We start from the raw sequence: 27,745 nt of genomic DNA, 5'->3' as shown, positions 1-27,745 counted from the left end.
TCCTGAAGGTAAAATATAGTGTCATTGATGCTTGATAGTGATGATGTGTCTCAAAAGCTCGTGAGCTGCCCAAGTAAACCACATTTTTAAAATATTTACGTCACGCGCAGAATTTCAGTGTCGCGCAGTGATGTCCACAAATGCCGTCTAGACAGACAGCACACTCGGTTTTGAGCACAGCCACTGTTACATTGTTGTTATAATCACCGCAGACATCTGTCTCCATTACAGCTAGAAAAAATAAAATTTATTCTGCTTCGTGGACCCAGAACGCCGGTGCCAAACATTCAGACAACATAATAAAATATCTGTAATTATGCAAGGGACAACTTGAAGCCAAATCTGTTGTGTTGTGTTTGTTATCAGCAGACAAACAAACACAATCTGTGCTGGTGGTCTGGCCTTCCTCACGGCAATTTTAGGCGGTTTCTCAAAGGAAAGCGCGCTGGAATGAAAACGAGTTTACATTTCACACCGTAAAAGCATCGAGCAAAAAAACACCATACCTTGTGTGTTTGTGTTTAGGAGTTTATATGTTCATATCTTTATCCAAGCGTCGTAGCTCTATTCTGCTGTTTTCATTTCATTGATCTTGCGTCTCTTCTCATCGACTGACAGAAAAGGACGGCTGCTGAGGATGGCGCAGCTCCGCCCTTGACGACCAATCAGAGCGCAGATATTAACCGAAGGAGAGAGCCAGACAAAAGGCACCAATTGCAATGCAAGCCCGTCTGTTTCCTTCCATCCATTAGGTTCTGGAGCGAGTGAAAGGATGCTGCTGGATACTGACAGGCGCACAGTTGCAAACAAGCCAGACAAAAGGCACCAATTGCAATATTTTAATGGATTCTACCTTTACAAAAATGGCAATTTCTTTAAAACCACAAATTGGATTCGCTGCCAATGCAGTCTGAAAAACTGTTATTATTTTAATTGTGTAGTACAAATAGTACAAAACTGATTATCATAATGTTCACAAAAATTTATAAACTACCAGTCAAAAGTTAGGAATGATTAGGATTTTATTTATTTTTTGTATTTTATTTTATTTTATTTTTTTAATATCTTATGCTCACCAAGGCTGCATTTATTTAATAAAAAAATCAAAACTGTAATATTGTGAAATATGATTATGCTGAATTTTAATATGCTGTTTTGCTGCTCAGTTATTATAAATTACTATTGTCTCTGAATTATCAATAATCGTTCTTGTTATTATCAACACTAAAAACATATTACAATGATTTTTAAAGGATCATGTGCAAATTGTAATAAGTCTTGAGAAGCATTAAAACTTTTGACCAGTAGTGTAACCTGTGCTCTGTGTTATATGTTATGTAAAATTGCACAAACAAGAATGTGAGCAAGATCACTTATTCATGGTGTATGTTGTCTTTTATGATAAATTATAAACAATCAACAGGCTTATTAAGAGTAAAGAAAACTCTGTGTCATACAGTGATTGAAGTACAAGGAAATCCTTGGCTTGTTAGTGTCACTGGTAGATGGATTTCTTCAGATTGTCAATTTTATATTGCTTGACAAATTCCATAAGCATTCAAACTTTTAACATCTTTACATCTGTCTTTGAATATTTGTTCACATATCTTGAGATGGGTAGAAAAAATCCAACTTATAAATAGTCAACATGAGTATAAAAATAAAATGCTTTAGCATCGATGTAAAAAATGTCAAAGAAAAAAAATATGTATCTGTATTATCTTACATGGCTGAATGATATGCACTTCTTTATCTTGATTGCATGCTTCTGTTCAGTCAGGAACCATTTACATTGTTGACCAAGACAACTCTGAGGCATTCCCTTTAATGTGTCTTTTCTGTGAAATGGCAGAGCAAGCATTAAAAAAAAACCTTTGCTGTACTTTATCAATAACTTCTCAAATTCAGTCTCAAAACCACATATCGAAACATTTCCATAAAAAAAAATAATAAATTGTCCTTCATGTAAATAGTGCTTTAAAGTTCCTTTGATCCCTCTAAGATGTGCTCTGCAGTAAATGCTGACAGTCTTGTGCATTGCGCTTTGTTGTCATTGATTTTCTTCTTTATAAGCTTTTGAGACAAACAACAAGCCCTGTGAGCCAGACATGACGTTTAGACTTTGGAGGGGTCCGAGGCTATTATCTAGCTAAAGTGATGAAAAATACTTCTCCTAATGGAGAAAACAGTGACGCTAGAGTCACGCGTCATAAAAAAAAAAGAATACTCCATATTGAAAAGCCAAACAGCAAGAATCATAGTTCCATCCTTTCACATAAATTGTTCCACGAAAGACTGTTATTCTCCAGTCTTATCTCCAGATAATGATAATGATTGGCGTACACTCCTACACTCCTGATACCTTTCACTCACTGACTCTTTCACCCATATTGGTTATCCATGTCTGCCAAAGACATTCGTGGCAAGGAAATTTTTGCGGTGTATTCTGCATTTCGAGGGGTCTCCATATAGATAGTGGAGCTGGTGAGACTCTTACGGTCTTTCTTTGATGCCGAGCGCCGCTGCCAGCGACACAGGAGGAGCTCCACCTGCTCTCTGAAGAAGCTGGTTGTCAGGGTGTAGAGGATGGGGTTAAAGGGCACTGTTGATAGGAAGAACGAAGATCACCATCCAGGAGTTTATTGTCCCTGCAGAAATAAACATAGAGCAAATGTCAACAAAAAAGAACTGGCTGTACTGATAATCTTAAATTCTGTGACACACTTGGCCAAGAGGTAGTGGGGTCATTTTTTTATTTATTTATTTATTTTTATTTCTAAAAATAAAATACCTGGACCAAAACCATGTTTTAAATATAATACCAAAACCTACAAAACACCAACAATTGTTTGTCATTACTAAATGTATTATTTAAAACTTTTATTGAAATATATAACTGAAATTTGTTTTTGTGTGCCTTATTATTAAGATACAGTGTTTCTCTTTCAAAATAAATTTTGCACGAACTGCCTTGCATTCAAACTGCTATTAGGGCTGAAGATCCGTGCAAATATGTCCAAATAAATAATTCCAGCCTGAACAATATTTTCATTTTCAGTAAAATCTTTACAATGTTTTTCACCATAACAGATAAGTCAAAATAAGTGTAAACTTAATGAAATACTAATAAAAACTGTTATCAAAATGCCTGTTTTATCCATGTTGTAAAAAAAAAAAAAAAATCATGCCACCTTTAAATAAATCAGGGAATCAGCAATGCAGCGATTGGCTGGCGGCAAGACAGCTACGTGATGACATCATATAATTAAAAAAGACACCTGACGAAAAACTTGACAAATTTCTGTTCCTTTATAAGGAAACAACCAAGTGAACAAAACTACATAAATGTTATAATAGTTAAATGAAATGTGCACTGTTTTTATTTTAATTTTTTGATTTATTATTGTTTTTTTACATGATTCCCAATTATTTATATTCACGATTTCTAGTATTTGTACAGGTTTGACTTTTTTTTCAATGTTGTAATTAGCAGTTCATGTATTTTTTCTTAGAAGCAGTTTTGTTATGTGACAGCATTCAAGATCAAGTTATCTAAATCTCCTGCGCTCCATCAAGCCATACCATAATATCTGTCAGCACTCAAATTAATGCACGACTCTGATTAACTAAGACTCTACGATTATAAAGTAATTATTTTATCACAAATAAATCTTTCAATGAGTAAAATTGACTGTGTCTACAGATTACACAACATTATAATATTATTTTCAAATTCATTTTTAAATTATTATTTTAATTTATTGTCCCTGGATTAGTAGGGTACTCTTGTAATAGAGTAGCAGTGACTGGGATAGATTTTAAATATCAATTTCACTTAAAAAGATGCAATCTAATCCTGTTGACATGAAATAAGCCTGTTCCTGAGCAGGTACGTTTACGGACCTTTTGCTAAAACAGCAAGTCCAGGATGAGCTTCAAAGAACCAAATAATCCAAGATCATGCCAAATCGTCAACAATCAAATCCAGCTAACTGAGTGACGTATGAAGAACGGGCCCCTGGTAACATACCTGGAATCTCAACTTTTAGCAGAGAGAGTGTTTTGACCAAAAATATGGGTATCCAGCAGAGGGCATCAGAGAACACAATAAAGAAAAAGCGGTTGGCCACAGCCACGTCTTTGTGTAGCCGACTGCGTACATCTGTGGCATTGATGCCGGTTTTATAAATGGAACAGAACATGCTGGAATAGGAAACGACAATCACCAAGAACGCCACCAGATTAAGACCTGTGAATACACAATACACAAATATTTCAGGATTTGCACATAAGGACTGAAATAGGAAAGTAATAAGCTTGGATAGTGTATAGCCTTCTAACAGTTTACACCATTCAAAGGAGTGATCGAATAATGCATATCATATAACCCAAATATTTTATTATATTCATTATATTATATTATATTATAATATGTCTAAAGTTTGGATTGAGATTGAGAAAAAAGTCTCTTATAGGCGATTTACCAAGGCTGCAATATTCTTTTATTAAAAATACAGAAAGAACCGTAATATTGTGAAATGTTATTACAATTATTACAGTTTTATATTTGAAAAAAAAATAATAATAGATGGCAAAGCTTAATTACTCCAATCTTCAGTGTTGCATGAAAGTGCCAGTGTCTTTCAGTAATCATTCTAATATACTGATTTGGTACTCAATAATTATCAATTATTATTGGTGCTCAATAACAATGGTTCTTATAATTAATGTTAAAAACAGTTTAATATTTGGTGGAAACCGACAGTGGAAACTGTTAATTTTTTTTCAGTAGTCTTGAACAAAGAACAGTATTCTTTTTTAAATCTTTTGTAACATTTTAAAATTATTTTTACTGTCACTTTTTAACAATTGAATGCAACCAAAATATATATATTATTTGCCCCAGACTTCTGAATTACAGTCTATCAAAAAATACAAAATAACATTAAGCAGCATGACTGTTATCAACATAGATAATCGGAAATGTTTCTTGAGTGTCAAATCAGCATATTAAAAGAATTAAAAAATAATTTTCTGAAGGATCATGTGACTCTGGAAATTGCGGTAATGGCAGCTGAAAATACATCACGCCATCAAAGTATTAATTATATTTTAAACATATTCAAATTGAAAACAGATCAACACTACAGGCTTGGTGAGCATAACTGACTTCTTTCATTACAAAACATTACAAATCTTAAATATTTTACAATTTTGACTGGTAGTGTGTATATAGAAGAATTAAAACTACTAAATACATGAAAACACATCAATATATTAGTAAACATCAAATGAGTGAAAAGACTCAAACCAAGAAATATCCCTGTGGAGTATCCTTTGGCTGTTGGCTTCTCCAGCCTGTCAGAGTGCAGAGGAAAACATACTCCATTTCTCCCATAATAGTTCCCAAACAGGTCTTCATTAAGCAAGGGAACAGCTGCTATGACAAATCCCAGAATCCAGATGAAGGCCAGAACCAACACTGTCTGCAGCTTCCCGGGCCGCAGATGGCTAAAAGGGAAAACGATGACTAGGAATTTCTCTAGTGTTAAGTAGGTAATGAGAAGAACAGATACTTCAGAGGAGAGCATGGCGAGAAAGCCAATCGTTCGGCATTCCACACTATCCATCCAGATAAGAGCATTCCGGTTATATTCGCCCCGGAATTTCACATCAAATATCCCCAGGAAGAAAAGATAGACTCCCATCAGACAGTCAGCAACTGGAAAACATTAAAGCAAAAGAATCAAAATAATGACAACATTCCTCAAGCATTTGATGCAGTGCTTAGTTTAAATGAAAAAAAAAAAAAAAAAAAAACTAACTACGGCTTCTACAAATAAATACACCATGTAATCTTTTTAAATATGTGCCAGTCAGAGGAAGATGAGCAACCAACTGTTTCTCATCCAACTTCACCACGAAAGTCAATGTCTCCACTGAACTTTTTGGGTTTTGTTTTCATTTTTTTTGGGTTTATTTCTTGTATCATTATGTCACGACATGCTGGTTTTTGTTATACACTCTAGTCACAGATTTAAAACAACGGTGAGCCCCTGCTGCATTGATTACTGTAATGGATGTTAATCTTAACAGTGCAAATTATTTTCCTCATTACTTTAAAAACAAAGACATAGCGTGACCAGAACTGGCATGAAGTTGCTTGCCAGTTTATTTTAGGCCTCTCTTTCTTGTGGAGGTGTGAAATATTTGACAGCTGCTCATTTTGCAGGTTCTCCCGCAAGTAAGACAGCACATTTAGGAAAACTGCAGCCGTCACAAAAGCTTATGAGAAAAGGGTAATGCGTTTAATGTGAATAATGTATAAACGTATCCTTGTTCCTTATAATCTGAAGGAATACATCATGAATCAGAGCCAGACAATGGTACCGCCATCTTTGGTAATAGGCGATTTTTGATTCTGACAGCATGGCAAAGGTGAGTAGAGGGACACTATTAAAGCCAGCGAACAAGTGAGGATAAAGGCCAAGCTCTTGTTCCTGTCCTGAATGCACTGATGTAACTGAGATTAACAGAACCAGCACAGACAGAAACCGTGAACTGTGAATGTTACAGCAGTTAATAACAACCCTCCGTGATCACGCTGACCTTCATCTGAGCACAAGGAGAGATTAGTATCATGCAGCTGAAGGATGGGATGATCATTCGATCATTCTGTCTGCACTCCTGCAATTTAATTATATATATATATATATATATATATATATATATATATATATATATATATATATATACTTATACTGATTTATTATATATATTTATATTATACTTTATAATAAATCAATATATTATTAATATATATATATATATAAAAAAAAACATATTTTTTATACATAACATGCATAACATTTATACCGAAATTACAGTTATACTACATTACTTTCATATAATTAAATTAGATATGTAAATAAAACTTAATTATTTCTATAATAATACCTATTTTACCTATATTAAAACCATCTTTTTCTAAAATTAAGTCAGCAATTTGACCTTTATTTAAAAAAGTAAAATGATTATTAGCATTATACAAACTATACACACATACACACACATAATTTCTTTATTTAGCAAAAGATGGTTTGTCTAAAGAAGAGACAAATTTTCATGTCAAATTGAGAATATGTTGGAAAAGCTTGTAATCACAATCGCAAATACAAACTGTAAAATAATGTTGATTTTTGGTGGTAAAACTGCAGCACTGAAAAAAATAACCTATCAAGCATCTATCCGTGTTCTTGTCCTGGAAAAACTACATCTGTCACAGATTTACTTAAGTATTAGTAGATTATAGATTTTTTTTTTGGTACATCCGGAAGAGATCGGACTGTGGAAGTATGCAACTTTACCCTTTAAATAAGTTCAAAACTTCACATAACATTCAATCAAGCAAGCTTATGAAGACAAACGAACTGTTACTTTCGAAATAGGATTATAGATGAATGCATAAACGCTCAGGAACGAACAATCAAACACATACACAGACACAAAAGCAAACCGAATCATAACAGGCTTTACTGTCAGCTTCCATTATTCAGATCATTTTCAGATCAGCTTCCCTTACATATTATTACCCTTGGGTTTTCCACTAATACCCCCATTCATGAAGGCTGCATAAATGGGCATAGTTTCTTTTCAAGAAAATCCTCCCTCTCTATCCCTCTCTTCCTCTCTCGTAAAATGTCTAGCCAAACGTTTTTGTGGACTTTTATGAGACTGTTACAGACAGATGATAGTGTGAGTGTGTGTATTTTGTGTGGGTTGCAACAAGTAACGGATAATAATAATAATAAAAACAACTAATATAGCTATATTATATTATGTATATATTAGATAGCTAAATATAGTTATAACTAATAATATATTATTAAACTTATTTTATTTTTATTATTAATATAATATAAGAATAACAATTACAATAGGGTTTCAGAACTATGCGCTAGAACCCCTAATAATAATTATAATTTGTATTAAATATATGAAGTGTTCCATACAAAGACCAGAATAATCAAATGTGTATGTTTTCAATGGTACAATCAGGAAGTAATCTGTCAATGTAATATATGTATGGCAGTATTATATAACTATAATATAAGGTTATGTGGCTAGTTAGCATCATGTATTAAGTTAAGTACACATAATATGTTATTGTGATCTTAATGATAAAATATAAGAATATTATTTGGCAGTTTTGTTTGTCCAGGGTTGCATCATCCTGCATCATCCAAGTCATCGTATTATTATTATTATTGAAACTTTTGCACAATATATTTATTAATCAAATGTTAATAATAGTTTCGCCTGTACTCACAACACAAGACTTTGATGCAGGCTGCATGCAGGTTGTTCTCTGCTCTAATGAAGGAGCGCATTCCAATAACAAAAAGATTCCCAAAGCAGGTGATGAAGGCCATAACCCAGACAGACACCCGCAGAACCAGGCTGGCTAACAGGTCTTCCACTGATGAAATGCCATCCGTATTAGGTTTACATTTCCGAACATGTGGGGCATAGGAACAGTACTGAAAATCCTCAAAATATCTAGAAAAAGACAGATATGTACACATAACAGATTACAAGCTGAGCATCCTGTTTATGCAGATTAATACAGACCACACATTGAGAGGTACGTACATGTGGGACAGGTTTCCCATTGGAAAGAAACATCTTGGTGGTTATATCAGGAATTTCAATGCCTTCCAGACTTCTGTTAAATACAAATGGATGTTGTATTTCATGTGACACCTACTAATAGGGTCTTAAAAGGCATTCTTTTGAAAGGCAGAACATGCTGTGTTGATACTTACAGAGACTCAAGTTGGACCAGGTGATCGAAGTGACTGGCATGAATATGGAGTGAAGGATTATGGGATATGTTCCTGCAAATATTAAATGGAGTATGTCAGCCAAAAATGGTAATTATTATTAACTAATCACAAAAAAAAAAAACTGTTTTTTTTTTTTTTAAATTTTAAAGAACACCTTTGTAGCTCTTACTATCCATTGACAGTTGATAGTTACCAGGAGCTGTCAAGTTCCAAAAAGGACATGAAACACTCAAAAAGTTCAAGAAGTTAAACACTCAAACACGTAAAAAGTTATCATATGGCTTCGACAGCTCTAAATACAGCTAGACTACTTTTATTGCTTTTTTTTGGTCATTTGTCATTTTTGCGGGGTTGACAGCTCGCAAATGAAGACTTGTTTGTTCCATGGAAGAACTAACAGCACGCAGACTTGGAAGGACATGAGGGTGAGTGAGTGACAGAATTTTTTCCATCTTGATAAAAATACCCTTGGGTGAAATATCCCTTAGAACATTATTTCATAGTATTGTGGGGTTGTTTATTGCATTGTGTGCATTCATCAGTTCAACACTTTTGAAATAAACTATGTGACTGATACGTGCATGACTCACAGTTTCTGCAGATACTGTAAACTCCTGAAAGTGTTTTTAGGAAGATTGGAAATTCTGTTGCAAGACAAATCTCTAAAAAAAAAAAAAAAAAAAAAAAAAAAAAATTACAGAAGGAAAGACAAATACATCTGTAAAATAAGCATAATGCATGTGCATATAATGCCATCTCAATTATGTCTGTGAAGAAAGTTTAAACAAAGTTATTTCTCTCAAATCACAAGATTTCACATCCTTTCCAGATTATGTGCTGCAGTACTCACAGTTCAACCAAAGATCCAAGAGAATGAAAGGTGTTTTCTAGAAGGATCTTGATTTTATTGTCATGCAGTGATCTGGACATAAAAATTGAGAGAACAAACTTAATGTTAATTTCCAGTAAGACTAAACGACTACATTTTCACTTAAGTGGAAAGCCTCAAAGAACAGACACTGGGCTGTGAAACAGCCAGATGATAACGAAATCATACTGCTTTCTGCTGCATTTCCAGCTTATTTTTCCAGCAAGGTCAAGCCGACCTTATTTGCAGGGATACCCATCTCTCCCTGCAAGTCTCATTTAAGATATGTCTGCCACTTCCCCACATCTATTACAAAAGAGAATGGCACATCCTAATAATGCACTATAAGAACCATGAAAAAAAAAAAAACCCTGAAGGGGCTATTGTTGTTGCTGTGAGAGATGCCAGTCTGTCCACATAAGGCAATAATGACACTGACAAAATCTTTCGACCATCACACTTCTCCTGGGAGACATGCTGCTTTCATTTTCAACAGATTTAGGAGGGAATCAGGACCAAAGGAGTCAAATTCACAGGTGATCCCTGAGACACTGGAATTAGAGTCCTCTATTTTTATGATCAACCAAAAACTAGTCAAACATCTTGAGGTAAAAACTGATGGGAGTTAAAACTGCAGTGCAGATAAATATTTTTTTTTATTAAGTAATATAATTTGCTTCAAACTAAAGAACTGCGCAGGACGGATTTTTCAGTCCCACTCCTGCAGGATTCTGTCTCGCACTTGCCTGCTCCATCATCAACATCCCAGAATAAACACTCCTGATAAAATATTTGTTATTGAAGCATCGACATTCACAAACCACTGTTATTTTTAACAGAATAGCAAGCATGGGCTTCTGCGTGCATGGTTTGGAATGGCCGAATTCAAGCAAACAGTGCTCCCTTTATAATCACTAAAAAGCTGACATCTCAGTTCATTGCGATCTCACAAAGCTATAACACTATGAATATATGCACAATTATTCTTTCATAATGAATACACCTTGTGTGTTATAATGAGAGAATTTGTGAGCATGCAAATTTCAGCACTGCACAAGAACTTTTTGAGCGGTGAGTGGATTCTAACTTAAACACCTCTGATTGGCCATTGCGATCCAGAAATCAACAAATATGTACTGTAAGTGATTGGTTACATTGCTCAATGCTGCAAACGTGTTATAAATAGAAACTCTGCCTATTCTTGCACCTTTTAATCTTTTTTATGTTAAATTAGCTGTTCTTGATGCTTTTGCGCAATAGATGAAAAACGATTTATTTGTTTTTAGATATTTTATGTTTAGATATTTTGCGGGACACATTTGAGCAAAGCTTCCTGGTGGAATTGAGACGATGTGAGTTTGCTCTGGTATACAGCAAAATGCTAGTCATTTACATGGTTAAAAACAATTAAAATGTAAAAAAAAAAAATATATTAAAAATTTTAATTAAGTTGTTAATCTGACAATAGCATTTTAATAAAAATGGTGTAATAAAATAAAATGGTATGTAATTTAAAAAAAACCGCAAAGTAGACCCATTTTTACTAGTGGTCTCAGACTTTTATACCCCTCAGTATATGACATATAATTATTTGAAACACCTTACATTAAAAGACTTTGTGATATACACAACCAGAACGGTGGCATGTCCTATATTTTAAAGTAACAGTAAAATTAAGAAGATTTCAACACATGCTTGACTTCATTTTCCACAAGGGCATCAAACTTTGTTCACTTGTAAGAAACACGTGCCGTCAGACATTCACATCCTGATGACTAACCAAGCACAAGCATTTCCTTTTAGAGATAAAAAACTGAGGATTTAAAAAAAAACATGTCTGAGATCCAAAACCGACATCGTAAACTAAAAACAACATCTGTACCACATTCAATTAAACTGACCATTAAATCAAACTCGCTGCCACATTGCCATAAATTGTGATGCTGGCATCAGCATGTGCAGCTATCCTTTAAAAAACACAATGAAACCAACCAATCAGACTTTACAGTGGATTGTGACTGATGGTAAATGCATGTTAAAAACACTTACAGCACTGTGAGCTCGGTACACGTCTTCAAAGTGGAACAATTCAGCAACTCGACGTGGTTCTCAGCGAAGTCTCTGTGAAGAAAGACAAGCCAAGAAAAAGCAAAGAAAGAAAATGAGCTGTAAATAAAAAAAAATAATTATAAATCCTGACTTCGAAGACATGAGAGGAAGACAACATTTGCACTGATGACTGGGAAAACTCATCCCATTGCTCCTCCTGCAACAACAAAAATAAATCTAATCAAGAGCCATAGGTGCTTGACATGAATAATCAGAGTGCCTCATGAAGCCCCATTCCGAAATTTTTCATTCAGCGAGCAACTCATCGAGAGGATGTGCCTGACATTGATAGTACCTCTAATAGTCTTTCTCTCCAAAGCGTCAGGCTGGACTATCAGATGGCAAATTGTCATTCAGCGGCAAAAGTATCGCAGCATGACTGAGCCACTCGCATAGGTAACATCTAAAATCACAGTGATCCTGCTGATGGCCACTGTCAGTCTCTTTCTGCTCTGACTATAATTACCAGAGTGCATTGTTCACAGAAAAGCTAAAAATGCGTCTTAAGTGCTCATCATGAAGGGAGAGACACTTGAAAACAAACACACATCTGGCAAAGATACGGGCACTTTGAGAGGAGTTTTCATTGTTTACTCAAAATGTGTGACACAGTCAATGGAGTTGTACTCAGACCTTTGAATAAACAGCTCATGCAGCTTAATCTGGCCTATAAATGCCCACTTAGACAGAAAGAGAGTATCTGACTGATACGCTACAAAAGAAATCACAGTGTGTTTTGTTCTCGCTAACCTGAAAAACTGGCAGATCTAGAGATTAATTCATCCTCAAAAGCACTCGTTGGATCAACCGGTACCTCATAAACATGACTTTGTTTCCAAGTAGACTGATAATAATCTGATTATCTGATTAAAGTTTGCCAGATAGAGGAAATGCTTTCCAGTTTTGTGTGCAATACGCATCAGATGGTCAATAAATTGGCCTGTGGGTCGGTCCGTGGGTGTCCTGTCTAGAAATAATCAGGTTTCAAGGTAATTGTTGGCTATAAAATTTGAACAAAAACATCTTTAAAGTTTTGAAGTGAGTGTGGTCTTCTAGGCATAGGTTTATCTGAGCAAAGCAACTGCTGACAATGGCATAAAATATATTAAGTGGTTTTACTGTGGAATTTCACTGAGAGCTAACATGATTCATACCGAGTGAGATTTGCTAAATTCAAACCCACCTCATAGCAAAACGCTATGATGCGGTATCATTTGTTCAGTTCAGAGACCATCGGCTAAGTGTTACAGACTCTTTCTGTTCGTTAACCTTAGAATGACCTATTCAAATAAACCAAAGAGCCAGATGACTAATATACTAATAGAAATGCAGGTATAAACACACACGTAGAGATATATACATGCTTACAGCTAAAAGTAACAAAAAAACAAAACAAAAAAAACCTTCCAGAGTACCAAAACTTTCCAGAGAAATCAGCTTGATATGTAGAGACAACCCAGATCAAAAATAAATGCTGTATTTCTTAGTGTCTCTAAACAAGATGCACATGTACATGAGCACAGAAAAAAATGGTCAAGCCAAAAATGCTTTAACATTATTACAGTATCATACACAAACACTGGTAGTTTAACTGGTTGTGTCAGGAAAATTCAGTGAATTAGAATGATTAAAGTACAGCCATGCGGATTACTGTGAGCCTCATGATGCCTTAAACAATTATAAACACAGGAGAACTCTTTATTTCCCCTAATGAACCTTTAACATGTGCATGTGTGCCAGCAAATCAATTCACCCCATAATGCATGGTGTCCACCACAGTGGATGGTTCTAAATGCCATTTTTACCAATCTAACCGTGATGTTATATCCAAACCATCTTTGAGCCTTACTCATAATTATACATATTTCTTTATATTTTAATGTGCATCTCAAATAACATGTAAATCCTCAAAATATGATCCTTTACTTAAGGGGTCGGCAACCTATGGCACGAGTGCCGGTGCCAACAGTGGCACACATAGAGATAATTGCTGGCACACGAGCAATAGAGAAAACGCATACTGATGTACATTTTGATGGTAATAACTTCTCATAGTCACAAAGCCTGTTAGGAGCTATAAATACTATTAAAGTGTAATAATTAACTTACGCTAGTCTACGGATGCGCGCGCGCCTTGCTGCACATTACTAGCCGCTTCAGAGCAAAGCCTCAGTGATCCAATAGCGCTCATCAAGTAGGCGGGGTTTAATGTTCACAGAAGCAGAGCGCGAAGCATCAGTTTAACGTTAAAGAGAGCGAGGCAAGACGAAGCTGCAAATCATTTAATGCTAGTCAACTTTTAATGATACGTTTTACGATAGAAATGTTTAATGACCGACAGCTATATCCAGAGATGCAAACTACTCAAACTACTTTTTTCTCAAATATGGCCATTTTGAGAGCGAGAGAGAGAGAGAGGAGAGGAGAGAGGAGAGGAAGAGACCGAGAGAGAGAGAGAGAGAGATAGGTGGCTGGAGAGCGAGAGATGTGAGTAAATTGAGGGCTCCGAGTCTGTCTTTCTACAAATAATGAAGCTGAGTTTAGTTACTTAAAAAACAGCGATTTTACCCCCCTCATTGCTGAGGAATATAATGTAGCAATTCAGTATCAATTAATAGAAGTCGTGTGGCAGTGCTGACAAAAATTTTATGAGCTTCTGAATGTTAGTTTTTGCACAGCGCGATCTCAGATCTCTGTATGCGAGTAGTGTGTATGTGCGCGCGTATCAGTTAAAGCAGTGCATTAATAATGTCACATTTATGTTCTGTGTTTCTGTTCTCCCTGCCTTGACCTAGTTTTCCTGTGTTGCTTGATTAGTTCATTAGTTTCCACCTGTGTCCATTAATCATCTTATTAGTCCATCGTTTGGTTAAGTATTTATAGCCCTGCCTTTCCTCAGTTTCTTTGTCCTGTCTCCGTGTAAAGAGGTTGTTTTCTCCTACATTCCCATGTGGATTTATTAAAGACTCCGTTTGTTTGACTAGCTGCCTCCTCCGTACTCCTTCAAGCTCCTTTCCCCATCAATCCATGACAAATATAGAACGGTGATTAAACTGAATGTTTTAAGGCATTGGCCTTGTCACACACATACAGTGGTGTTCAGTACGGTCACACTTGATCTATATTTCAAAAAAAATTATAAAAAATACTCAAACTATTTGCATGAAAATTAAATAGGCCTATTGTTTTTTATCGTATCATTTAAAAATGTGTATATACTGTATAAATACAGAATGCATTAAAAAGCTGGTGTTGACACTACGGTTAACCAGAAAAATTTAAAATGGCATGTCATGCCGAAAAGGTTGCCGACCCCTGCTCTACTTTGTAGGAATTCAGTAACAGGAAATACTCACAACCACCTGAGCAAGGGCATGTGCTGACAGAAACTCGAGTCAGGGAGCCACAACAGGGACGTGTTCACCATGGATCTGAAAATGAATAAAGATTTAAATTAACCACCTAAAATGGCAATACAGCCTCGATGTGCAGACTGTCACAGCAAGAGCCTTGAAGGTCTTTACTGTAGAAATTCAGCAAACCCCCTGCAGCACTTTTAGATATGACTGAATCAGTTTCAGAGGAAAAACAATCAAGGCTTTCTGCCAGACTAGCTGTGTGCTATTAGGTGTCCTCCGTTTCACAAGCAAAATTATCTGGAAATAGTATTTTAAATTAGTTCTTATTAAGTGAATCCTTAATTATTAACAACTAACTAATTAACTAATATATTAATTTAAAAACATCTCTGAAAGAAGGTCATTCATTTAGTCAAAAACACCAGGAAATAAGATATTATCCTAAGACGCCAACAATACATAATTTAGCTTATTATGCAAATTTAGAGAGCAATTTTATCTGTTCTCATAAATGAAAAATTAATAGAGTGCTTATTATTCAGTGGACGCTTGTACAGCTAATTTATAAGGCTGTATTTATTTAATAATAAATCAGATTTTTTTTTTTTTCAGTTCCCATATTTACTTTTGTGTTTCACAATGCTGTCTATTTAGCACTTCAGTCCAGTACAGAGTCACACCAGTATGGATGCATCATTGGGCTCAAACTATAATTTTCTGTCAATACAGACTCCCACAAGCTTTTGCATGCAATGGATAAATTGCAAACAGAACCAGGCTTCTGGAAACTGTTCAGAAGACTTACTACTGTTATTTCAGCAATTACGGGTATCACAAAGCGAAGTGAACAGGAGAAAACATTCCAGGCAAGCGTATAATCACTTCTGGCATGACTTCAGATACTTGCCTTCACTCATGAAAAGTAATCTCATGAGGGACTGTTCTCTGCAGTGATGCTTAAAGTGCCCCTATTATGGGTAATGAAAGGTTCATATTTTGGTTTTGAGAGTCCCCAACAACAGGTTGACATGCATGCAAGGTCAAAAAACACTTTCATTGTCTTATAATTTGTATTTATTTTACTTATCTTACTTACTTTTATTTATTTGCTCAAAGACTCCCAAACGTTCGCTCAACGATTCATTTTTTCCAAACCCCCCTTTTACGTGATGCTAATCTGCAGTGATTAGCGATTGGTCTGGTTTGTGAGGCTGCTTTGTGTACAGCGTTACCGGGGAAACCACTATTTTTACCAAGTGGCACCTAGTGGCAAAGAATGAATTTGCATTTTCATTCATACAACGGGAAAAGACTCAAAATGTATCATGTGACTTCAGCATGAAATGGCTTGGGATTCATTTTAAAAATGTCTTGTTTAAATGATTCAGAGTCGACTCTTTCTTTTGAGAGACAATAACTTTAATACACGGTGCACTTTAAGATTTAAAACTTTGCAGGATGTTTTCATTCACTTAGAGCTGTGTTACGCACGCTGCATGAGAGGTAATTTCCAAAAACCCATAATGGGGCACTCTAATATCACTTAGATTTTTTTCTGTATTAGTTAGCTGACCCTGAGAGACCCCTGATTTTTTATTAAGGTGAAAGTCCCAAATAATATGAAATTGTGCCATATGTTTATTCACAAAGCTGTGATGGACAAACAAAAAAACACACACAGTGTCGGAGTTTTTAAAGATTCTGGTTCACTAAATGAATTATGCAAATCAAACACAAACATGGGCCATAAACTCGGTGCAATTTGCATGCTGCAGATTTTTGTTTAGAAATACTGTGTAGGAAAAATACTGTGTAAATGTTTCAGATTTACTTTGAAATAATCTTAATATTTCAGTTACCACCCAACAAAAAAACACACGATCAGCCTGAAAACCCAGCTGGTTATTCTATGATCTAAGTGCCTTTTCCAGTTTGAGAAGCTAAAAATAAATAATTTAAATAAAAATATAATAATAAAAAATATAAATAAATAAGTGAATAGATACAATAAACTTAAAATTCATTTTTATTTTCTAATGCTACTATTACCCTAGTAAATTTACTGAAAATGGTTACGAAACATAATATAAAATGAGGATATTTTTTTATTTATGGAGTAGTTCATTACTTTAAAAGGGAAAAAAAAAAAAAAAAAAAAGTGGAAACTGGAAAGCCAAAGGACATTTCCAGGGGAAATTAAAGACATTCTGAAGAGACCCTATGATCATGGATTTCTTACTACTTGTACAAATGGCTGCACAATGGCCTTCAAGCAACCCACATTTTGAAATCTAAAAGTGTAAAATTTCTGTTAGCTTTCTTGTGGGTACAGACAGTTCTGTGTTTACGGTGAAAAGATCAAAAAGCTGTCTCAGAGATGATTTTGAGTCCTTGTCGCAGAAACAAAATTGGCTGAGTTTCAGGGTTAGTGGAACGCTAGATTCTTTTGTCGTTACTTGAACGATGAAGTGCCTTTCTGTTGACATTCTCTTGATAATACTTGTAACCAACAAGTGAACACAAAAGTACTGCTAAACTCAGATATGTCTTCGACATCTCAAATCATTGTGGGAATTGTGCCTTTGCCTTGATTTAGTGCATAGTAACAGGAAAAAACAGGGGAAAAGTAGTTCAATTAAAAGACAACTTTAAACTCATGAAACAACATCCTAGAAATAGATATAAATTGTCTTGTCAGACAATTGGATCAGAAAACAGGAACAAGCTTGATTAAATATATATAATAAAACAAAGCTTGACATTTTTCATCAAAGAGATAACTGTAAGGACAACTATTTAAACAAAATTGCCACAGTAAAGAATCACCATGAAAAAAAACAAGATACTTACAGAAATGTCAGTGACCTCAGACCGATGAACGTATCACGGGTAACGGTTTTTAAGTGGGTTGTGGTCTAACACTCTGAGGGGAAAAAAAAATAAATACAATAACTGAAATGTTTTTTACAAAATGTTAAGCAAAAAAATAAATTAATTAAAAAATATATTTAAAAAAATATCTTTTTGGCAAATCTTCTGTCAGTGACTGTGCTTATTCAAGTACTGCATAAATCTGCCCAACCTGCGTCTGGGATTGGCAACCGCGAAAAGCCACACAAGTAATTCTCAGCTTCTTTTCTGCTGCAAAACCACATTCTATTTTCAACACTTTCCAGAGCCAAATTCTACTAACTCAGAGCTATTCCACAGACCACATCTTTTCTGTGTGATTATGCCAAATTAATTAAGCATCTATTTATCAAGGGAGACAACAAACAAACAAATATTACTAAATATGAGATGAAATATTGTGTAACTCTAAACTATAGGATAAAGTTCAAGAAAATAGATGATTAAAAAATTTAAAGTAACCAAAACATAAACACTAGAAAACAGAAAAAATAAACAGAAAATGTTAAATATATTAAAAATTATGAAAAAAAAAAAAAAAACTTCATGACACTTTTAAATTTTCTTTAAAGTATAAAACAACAAAAGTGACTAAATGATGGTTTCCAGTTTGACCACGGTCTCAACTCTCTACTTGTATTTATTTTGTGATTTATATTTGATGCAGAAGAGCAAGAAGAAGCCATTTTCCCCTTTTCTAATTCATTAAATGTGTTTGCAATGCATACTCACAGCCAGTCTAACTTTGTGTAGATCTCGGAATACACCTGGTCCTAAATATGTTATGTGGTTTTGGCTAAGAAACCTGCACAAAAGAACAATGTTTAATTATAGACACAGACTTGAAAATGATTAAAAAAAAAGCTCTGTCCCCTGTCAAGGTTAAGCATTAAATTGTCCAAAGGATTGATTTACAGCCATAAAAATAATAAATTGCCCTATAAGGAATCCAAATGAATACGAGCATAGCAACTCATTTCTGACTCTGTGCTTTCTTCTGAGATGATTTTGACTGAACTAAAAAACAGATTGGAATGGAAAGGAAAAGGTAAGTTTGTAATTCCTACAACACTTTGTAAGAAGACATTTATCATCTAGACCTGACTTTCTCTAATGATATACATCATCATCTTCTAGGGATAAAGCTTTTCCGTCCTCACTTCTGGGACAATTGACAAAAAAATAGTCTGTGCCTACTCGGCCCCAAGATCTACAGCTCAAAGATGCCATTGTGCTCCACACCTTAAAGCAACAGCAGAAGAAGCATCAATGAATACACATGCAAACAATCTTGGGCGGCACATTGTTCAGTATTCAATCTGGGACTTTCATTTCTCATCTCCAGTTTGGCTGGAGACGTCCTAACACCTCTCTTATGAACACACACTCTCTCACTGGCTTCTCATGAAGTTCAAGAAATTGCATTGACTATCAGTAACACCAGAAACAAAAAGAATATTTGGACTCTTTTTAAAAAGGTGATCTGAAGTGAAAGATAAGAAAAAAGAAGTACTTACAGTTTTTCTAGATTGAATAGTCCGCTGAAGGCACGGCTTGAGACCATCTGAATTATGTTGTTCTGAAGAAAACCTGTTCAAAAAGAAAGTCGTAACAAATAAGTGCTGATAATGTTAATGGATTCTATTAATCAGTTGTGGTCTGGATGCTCTTTTGGACATCTGACACAAGAAATGGCTAGATATTCAGCTTTAAAATCTAAAAAAGTTGCTTTGTGAAAAATTTAACCAAAGCCAGCTGCTTAATAACCATTCAGAAAACACATTCAAACCCAAAACTTTGTGTTTTGCATAACTCATCATAACACTGTACACTTCTCATGATGTTCACTGTAGCATCCCCCAACATTTTGTTTTACCTAACAAATATATTTTATGTCAATTAATACCTCATTTTCATTAGCCTTATTTACAATGTTGCAACAGTGGGTGGACTTAGACTATATATAGTCTCACACAGACGACGTTTTCCTTTCATCAGCCTCTTAATGATTGAAATACAGTCATCTTTTATATTTTTGAAAAGCAATTAAGGCCATAAAACATTAGAACACTGAGTAATTTTACTAATAATATAGCGCGTACTGTTGTGCAAAACAGAAAGCAAGTAACGTTTATATTTGTACCTCTGCCTATTTACTTCCAGGGAGGGACCATACTGTGAGATAAAAGAGGAAAAAGAAAACGAGACACGAGCAAGCACTTTTTTCATATATGTTATGTTGTTAATTTACTTAATTAATATAAAACTACATGAGGTGATCTGAGTGATACTTGGTATATATAAAATGTTAATCTCTCAGAGGAGGATACCCCCAGACTTCCTACAAGACCCTGATGTTTTGGCCTTCACCCTAGATGTTGTCAAATCCTGAAAAATGCCCCTGGCATGCTTCTGTTCTCTGTTTTATATTAGCCATAGTAAGATTTAAACTCTGGGCTAGTGCCTGTGAGGTTGGGAGGGTAAATTGTGTCTGCCTGGGGGCTGGGGTGAGCAAAAAAAATAGCTGGTTTCTAAGTCTGCAATTCATTTTTGTTGGGTTCATTAGCCAGAAAATTGCAGAACTACTTTTTTAAAGGGAACCTAATGCAAAAAAAAAAAATCTTTTTGAGAAGAACATAACTGTGCCACCCTATAATGTTAAAAAATCTATGCACCCGCTTTATTTTTTACATTCTCCATAAATCATAAACAGCCATTCTGGAATGCTGTCTCATAGGGTTACTGTAGCAATTTTGTTGCTAGATTTAGCAAATTTTTCAGGCTACCTAGTAGCAACTTTTTTCACCAAAAAGTAACTAGAAACAAAAACAACAAATTCAGCTAGTTTCTTTATTTATTTTGCATTTTTTCCCTCTAAATCACATAAAAAGAGGAAACCATTGATCAGCTAGTTGGCCAAGCAGCAAGTCAGCCTAGCATGTCGGCATGTTGCTTAGTTGCAATTTTCAATAATAATAGATCATTTTATGATACACTTTGATATTAGCTTGTACCTATAATTGTTGATCATTTAGGTACACTGTAAGGAAAAAAATATGTAGAAAAATGGAAAAAAGGGAGAGGTACATTTTCTGCCAAGACATTTCCATTAACTTTACAGACAATTCCTGTAACCCTAAAATGGCTTTGGATTCCAGGATAAGAGTATAGTTCACAACAAAGACTTGGATGGGCATCAGTCAGTAAATTATTAAATAACATAATCTTGAAATCTAATGCCATTCCAGTTGCTGCCAAAAATTCGAGATTCAGTTTGTACCATAATATCTGCTTTATAGCTCTATACTGTCCTGTCCCAATAAAGGCAAAAACTTCAAAAAATAAATTATCATCATCATAAAAAAAAACTCTCAAATATGCAGTGGACAGCACACACATTACCATAAAATTCTCATGACATCTGGAGGAATGCAAATTAATTTTATGCCAGTCTTGACTGCACTGATTTTTCACTAAAGAGGACTGAACTGCCTTTTTTATTTTATACAGAATGTATTGTACATTAAATGCATATAAATAGGTTTAAATGGGCAGTAAACCCTTCACGATTCTGAATAGAAGTCAGTAAATTGCCTCTCTTCCAAACCTTATTACTTTAATTTGAAAGAGAGGTTGATAATTTAATCTGACACTTTTTCTTGGGTGCAGAAGAGCTTGAAATGAATGTGCAATTCAAGTAAAATGAGATGAAAAGCATACTCTCGATTCAGAAGTTCCTCCAGTCTGTGAGGGACACAGTGACCCAGTGGGAAAAGCAGAGCTCTGCAGCTCTTACCAGCAACATTATCAGCCATCACCACTCGCTCCCAAATGAGGTGAAAGGGAATTTAGTGATTCACTGAAGCATTCATGGGCACGCTAGGAAGAACTGGGCTCCTAACTGAGAAAGAATGAGCTTTCTCTGAGCTCATGATGTTAAAACTAAATTATTTGGACACTTTAGAGTTTTCAATAGTTAGTGGAACATTATGAACTACCTGGGGACAGCTGCGAGAACCTTGAAAACCTGACTTCATTTATCCACAAAAATTACCCTGAGATCAGTTTAATGAAATGACATTCACACATATTAAAGGAAATAGTTCACCTAAAAATTAAAATTTGCTAACTCTCAGATCATCCAAGATGCAGATTAATTTGTTTAATTTATTGGAACAGATTTTGGAGAAATTTAACATTACATCACTTGCTCAGCAATGAAATGACGTCAAAATGAGAGTCCAAACTGAACTCAAAACATCAAAATAATGGATTATTTTTAATGAACTCATCTACACCTTGGATGGCGAGTAAATTCTCAGCAAATTTTTATTTTTGGGTGAACTATTTCTGTTGCTTATTATAACATTAACAGACAAAAAAGTGTCTAAAGATCCCTTTGCACAGAAGTTTGAATTTGACCAACTCTCCTGAGATTTTAGCATGGCAATGTACACGACAACATTAATGTGTTTTGATCTTGTGGCGGAAAAGATAAGCTACTGTATGCTGCTGGTAGTTTATCTATTCTGCCACAAGATCAAAAGAGCAAATACCGAGACTTGCTTCTGCTAATACATCCAGAGACATGGTGCTGTGAGCATGTAGGAAATACTGCTACTGCACATATAACATATGAAATAACCAGATATATAACATACATGAAATTACCCTGTAGCAGATCTATACAGGTGGAGCTGGGGGAAGGTGGAGATTTTCGTCTTAAGCGTGCTGCAACTGCTACAGCAAGCACTAGCCAAGTATTTGAATGCAAGCTCATTGGCTATTGATTTGAAAAATAAACCAATTATCTGCGCCATGTGAATAATGTTATCATATCAGATTGAAGTTAGAATCTACAGCCTGCACCATCTATGAGTTTCATGACAGAACTTTGTATTTCTGACAACTTCGTAACTTTGTTAGAGTAAACTGGATCATGAAACCCATAAAAGAGATGTTAATACTTCAAGTAACTGGGATTTATACATTTACCTATTAAATAATAGTGGTGAAAAATGTAAAAATGAAAAGCCAGAAAATCAGAGATATTCAGATCTATAGGCTTAATGTCAGTCCTGTGTCTTTGTTCCCCACGTGTTCCATGTCCCAGTTTTCCCATGTTGATTGTGTTAATTTGGTTCCAAGTGTGTCTCATGATTTTTCTTGATTAGGTTTCCATGTGTATTTAAGTGCTGTGTTTCCTGAGTCCTCCGAGCTGTTTTGAACGTCAATTCCGTGTCCTAGGTGTGATTTCCTAGATGTCAAAAAAAGGACTGTTGATTATGATTCTCCTGCGTTCTCCTCGTTTCGTCACTCCTTTGTTTCCTCACTCCTCACAATAGGCACATCGTGAAAGAAGACAGCACCATAAACAGTAAGCGGCGCCCCCTACTCTCTGTGTTTCTGTTATACATTTTTTTTGAAAGGTGTTGTTTTGGTTTTCCGTTTCCATTCCGTCAAGCCCGCCAGCCGTTCCTCAGTTAAGCCCGCTGGCCGTTCCGAAGTCAACTCTAACTCTAATGTTCACCTCTAACTAAAGGAGGAGGAGAAGAAAAAAACTGTTCTCCACCCTTATTCTAGCCCCAGAGCTCTCTCCAGTGTCAGCTCCAGCCCCCAGAGGTCAACTCCAGGCCCAGAGCTCGCTCCAGTGTGGGCTCCAGGCCCCGAATTCATCCCAAAGAGGGCTCCAGTTTCCTGAGTTTAGTCCACCGAAGGCTCCAGTTCCTGAGTTTTTTTAGCCCATGGAGGGCTCCTGTTCCTGAGTTTAGCCCATGGAGGCTCATGTTCCCGGGTTTACTCCAGAGAGGTCCCCTGGTCCTGAGGTTTAGCCCAGAGAGAGCTCCACTCCCCGAGTTTAGCCAACAGAGGGCACCAGCCCCCGAGCCTAGTTCAGAGAGGGCTCCAGTCCCCGAGATTAGCCCAGAGAGGGTTCCAGTCCCCAAGTTTAGCCCAGAGAGGGTTCCAGTTCCCACGTTCAGCCCTAGGAGGGCTCCAGTTCCCACGTTCAGCCCTACAAGGGCTCCAGTTCCCACATCCAGCCCATGGAGGGCTCCAGTTCACACGTCCCAGCTCAAGGAGGGCTCCAGTCCCCACGTCCATGCCCAGGGAGTGCCCAGCTCCGATGTTAGACCTACGGAGGGTCTCTGAAACCGACATTCCCCTCCAAGGAATTTTTTTTTTTTGGCAGGAGGGTAGTAAAGAGTCTGTTCTTGGAGGCCGGGCCCGAGTGCCAAGGCTGCCGAGCCCAGGCCATCCCTGACCGTCGCCCTGTTCCCGTGCCCTGGCCTTTGCTGAACTGGCTGAGCTCCACCTGGCCCCAAACGGTCTGAGTTCCCCCCCCAGAGGTGCTCCCTGCCCGGTCCCTAACCACGGCTCCCTGAGTTCCCTGCGCCCACCAGGGCTTCCCAGTCTGCCACCTGCTCAGCCATGGCACCCCTGAAATGGGTGCCGGTCTGAGGGCCTGCCGTTCCAGTGTACCGAGCCAGTTCTGAAGGGGCCTCCCGAGTGGCCCCCACCTCCCCATTGGATGTTGTGTGGTGTGTGGACACGCCTTCGGGGATGGGGGAGTAATGTCAATCCTGTGTCTTGTTCCCACGGTTCCATGTCCCAGTTTTTTCATGTTGATTGTGTGATTTGGTTCTAGGTGTGTCTCATGATTCCCCTTGATTAGTTTCCATGTGTATTTAAGCCCTGTGTTTCCTGAGGTCCTGCATGCTGTCTTCTTGAATGTCGATCCGGTGTCCCTACGTGTGATTTCATAGATGTCAATAAAGACTGTTGATTATGATTCTCCTCGTTTCTTGCTCCTTAACCTAAACTGCTGTAAAAACTAAAACTGAGGACATCTGTCATTTCTACTGGCTTAACATTCCATAGGGGATGTCCCAACAACCCTTTACTCTCTCTTTTTAGTCTTCTTAAAATGTCAGCATTTTTGTCGGCAGCTGTGTCTTTAGGGGTATTTTAATCCTCATCACAATGTGTCACTGCAAGTTTTTCTCATTCCCCCTTACAAAAATATGATGTGTAAAATGAACTGAGCTTTATGAAAGGGTATCAAATATGAAGTTGTCCCTCCAATACTGAATTTGCATTTGGAGTTTAAAAAAAATCATCATCACAATACTACCAAAGAAAAGATTCTGAATTTATAGACTGAGCGAAAAATTAACTGTGTCCTTCTCTCTTCCTGAAAAGATCAAAACTATTTAGTTTATTTTATTTATTTATTTTTTTCCAGTCTAGCTGAGACAGTACTCAATTCTCACTCAATTCATTTTCCCTCACTTTACATCTCAGATCTATGGGATCTGTGTCCCAATCCATATGCACAGAGCCTAGTCTGTAGAACAACACCCTGTGCACCCCCATTTCAGCTATTAGATAGGGTATATCTAACGTCTGTTCTCAGTTCCAGAGGTGTCTTGCCAGAGTGGGGTCTTGTCTCTGTATTTCTGATAGGGCACAATGAATCACATGCCTAACCACAATTATGGCACACACGAACAACTCCTTAATATCTAATCATTGAAATCTAGCAAAAATACAGTGAAAAAGGGGTCGGGGGGGGGGGTGATCAATCTGGTGCTCTATCTCATACAGTGCTTATTATCTTACACAGTATAAACAAATGCAAATTCAGTAACACTTTATTTTTAAGGTGTCCTTGTTACACGTTAATGTACTTGCTATTATAATAACAATTAAGTATGCATAAATACATGCAAGTAAACCCTTAGCCAAACACTTAATCCCAAACCCTAACCATATAGTAAGTACATGTAGTTAATTAATATTATTCAGTTATTATATGTATAATTACACTGTAACAAGGAGACCTTAAAATAAAGTGTAACCCTTAAAATCTCTTTGTTGTACTACAAGATAAATCATGAAGACCTCAAATACAAGATTAAGTAAACATGTAGTGCATGTTCACTAACAGTCATCAGCTGCATCTAGCAGGAGTGAAATCGGCTTGAATCACCATTGACATTCATTAGAAAAAGAAAGTACGCATGAATCAACTTTTGCAAACTGGTTAGTACCTTTACAAGTCAAGATATAGCAACCCATGAATCAATTCAAATTTAAACTGGAGGTATATTGAAGGTATTCATCCTTTATTTTCTTTTTAATCTGAGGCAGCAAAAAAGTTTGAGGGAAAATTGACCATACAGAAAGGACAATAAAAACTAATCAGATATAATGAACTATAAAGAGCTCTCATTTTTTTAACAGGCTTCTTTCCAGTACAAATAGCTTAAACATCCTTTCAAATTTAAGAAGCAAAAACTGTCTAAAGAAAATAAAACCTTCTCTTTATAGAGCCGAACACTTTGCTCCATATCATATTTATTGTTTCTGCTGTTCGAATCAGAACAAACATACTTATTGAATGAAGACGTAGGTCTGAGCAGTAATGATCTATGCATACAGCGCAGCTGTACTGGCCTAGTGGCCCATAAAAGACTTACCAGTATTATAAAAGGCTGCATGGTGGCCAGAGCAGATGGGTGACTTCTTGCGATCTCCCTCATGAGAAACCATGGCGTCAAGGAATTCGTCACCTAAAGTCTCAGAGCTGAGATATTTTGTTTATCAGATACTGGAAAATTTCATTGCCTCCCATAAATGTAGGGTGTTGAGCAGGAACCTTGCCATACACAGCAAGTGGAAAACCACTGAATGACTCAAAGATCATTGGTTGAAGACTTTAATCAAATACAATGTAACTCAAAAACAGTCCTTACTTCTCTAGTAGTATGATTATGTTAATTCAATAGGATATGCTTGTGTTTCTTTTCTTTTCCATTCTTTCTTACAATAAACTGAAGATTTCAGTAATCATTTTGTAAACTGATTATCTGAAGTGTCTTTTTCATTCCAATTTCCCATGGCGATTTCATTATTTACCATGGTGGCACTTTCACTTCATTACCTGATCTTCACGTCCTGCAGTTGTGTGTACTTGAGAAGATGTAATCTCCAAATTCCTAATGCCTATTTCCTTCAGAGACCTATACAAGTAAAAGCTTGGGATTACAACAACACAGCATTTGCAGAAACAGTTCTTACTGACAAAGGAAAATCCTGGCCATCTTTCACATGACCGTGATGCTGTGTTCGAAACAATTCTTTTTGTATGCCATTCATTATCTAAGCCATCTAATTCTTTGTGTGAGAGGACCATATGTAAGTTATTAGTTTACTGAAAATCTTCCCTCTTTTCTCTGTCCTTTCAGAACCCCATTTAGATTCATGACTAATTTTTTAAATTATTTTAACTTGTTTGAATCTACAGAACTTTTGTTGTATAGAAAAGAAAGAAAAACCTGGACATTTTAAATATCTCCTTCGGTGTTCCAGACAAAAAGAAAACCTCACATAGGGTTCATTCGAGAGTAAATGATTAACAGATTCATTTTTTTTATGTGAATTATCTCTTTAAGGAGTCTTTCCATTCCAACAAGGATGAAACACTTCTGGTTTTCCTTAGATACAAGTTTTAGTATCCCACTGATATGAATTATCTAACGTTTCGTTTATTTTCCAAAAGACATCCCCAGAATCCAAAACTCATCATCTCCAGGATCCTAAATATCCCAAAATTCCTAAACATAATTTCTCCGGTTTAATATGACCTACAA

The 27,745-nt window shown here is 36.1% G+C and overlaps 1 pseudogene; it reads right to left on the bottom strand.

The window, feature by feature from the left end:
- Positions 1-2,344: 2,344 nt before the first annotated feature.
- On the bottom strand, positions 2,345-24,251 carry LOC122144393 (annotated as a pseudogene).
- Positions 24,252-27,745: the final 3,494 nt, after the last annotated feature.

This window comes from Cyprinus carpio, unplaced genomic scaffold (assembly GCF_018340385.1).
Source record: "Cyprinus carpio isolate SPL01 unplaced genomic scaffold, ASM1834038v1 S000006658, whole genome shotgun sequence".
Taxonomy (NCBI): domain Eukaryota; kingdom Metazoa; phylum Chordata; class Actinopteri; order Cypriniformes; family Cyprinidae; genus Cyprinus; species Cyprinus carpio.
This window is presented reverse-complemented; position numbering and strand designations above follow the sequence as displayed.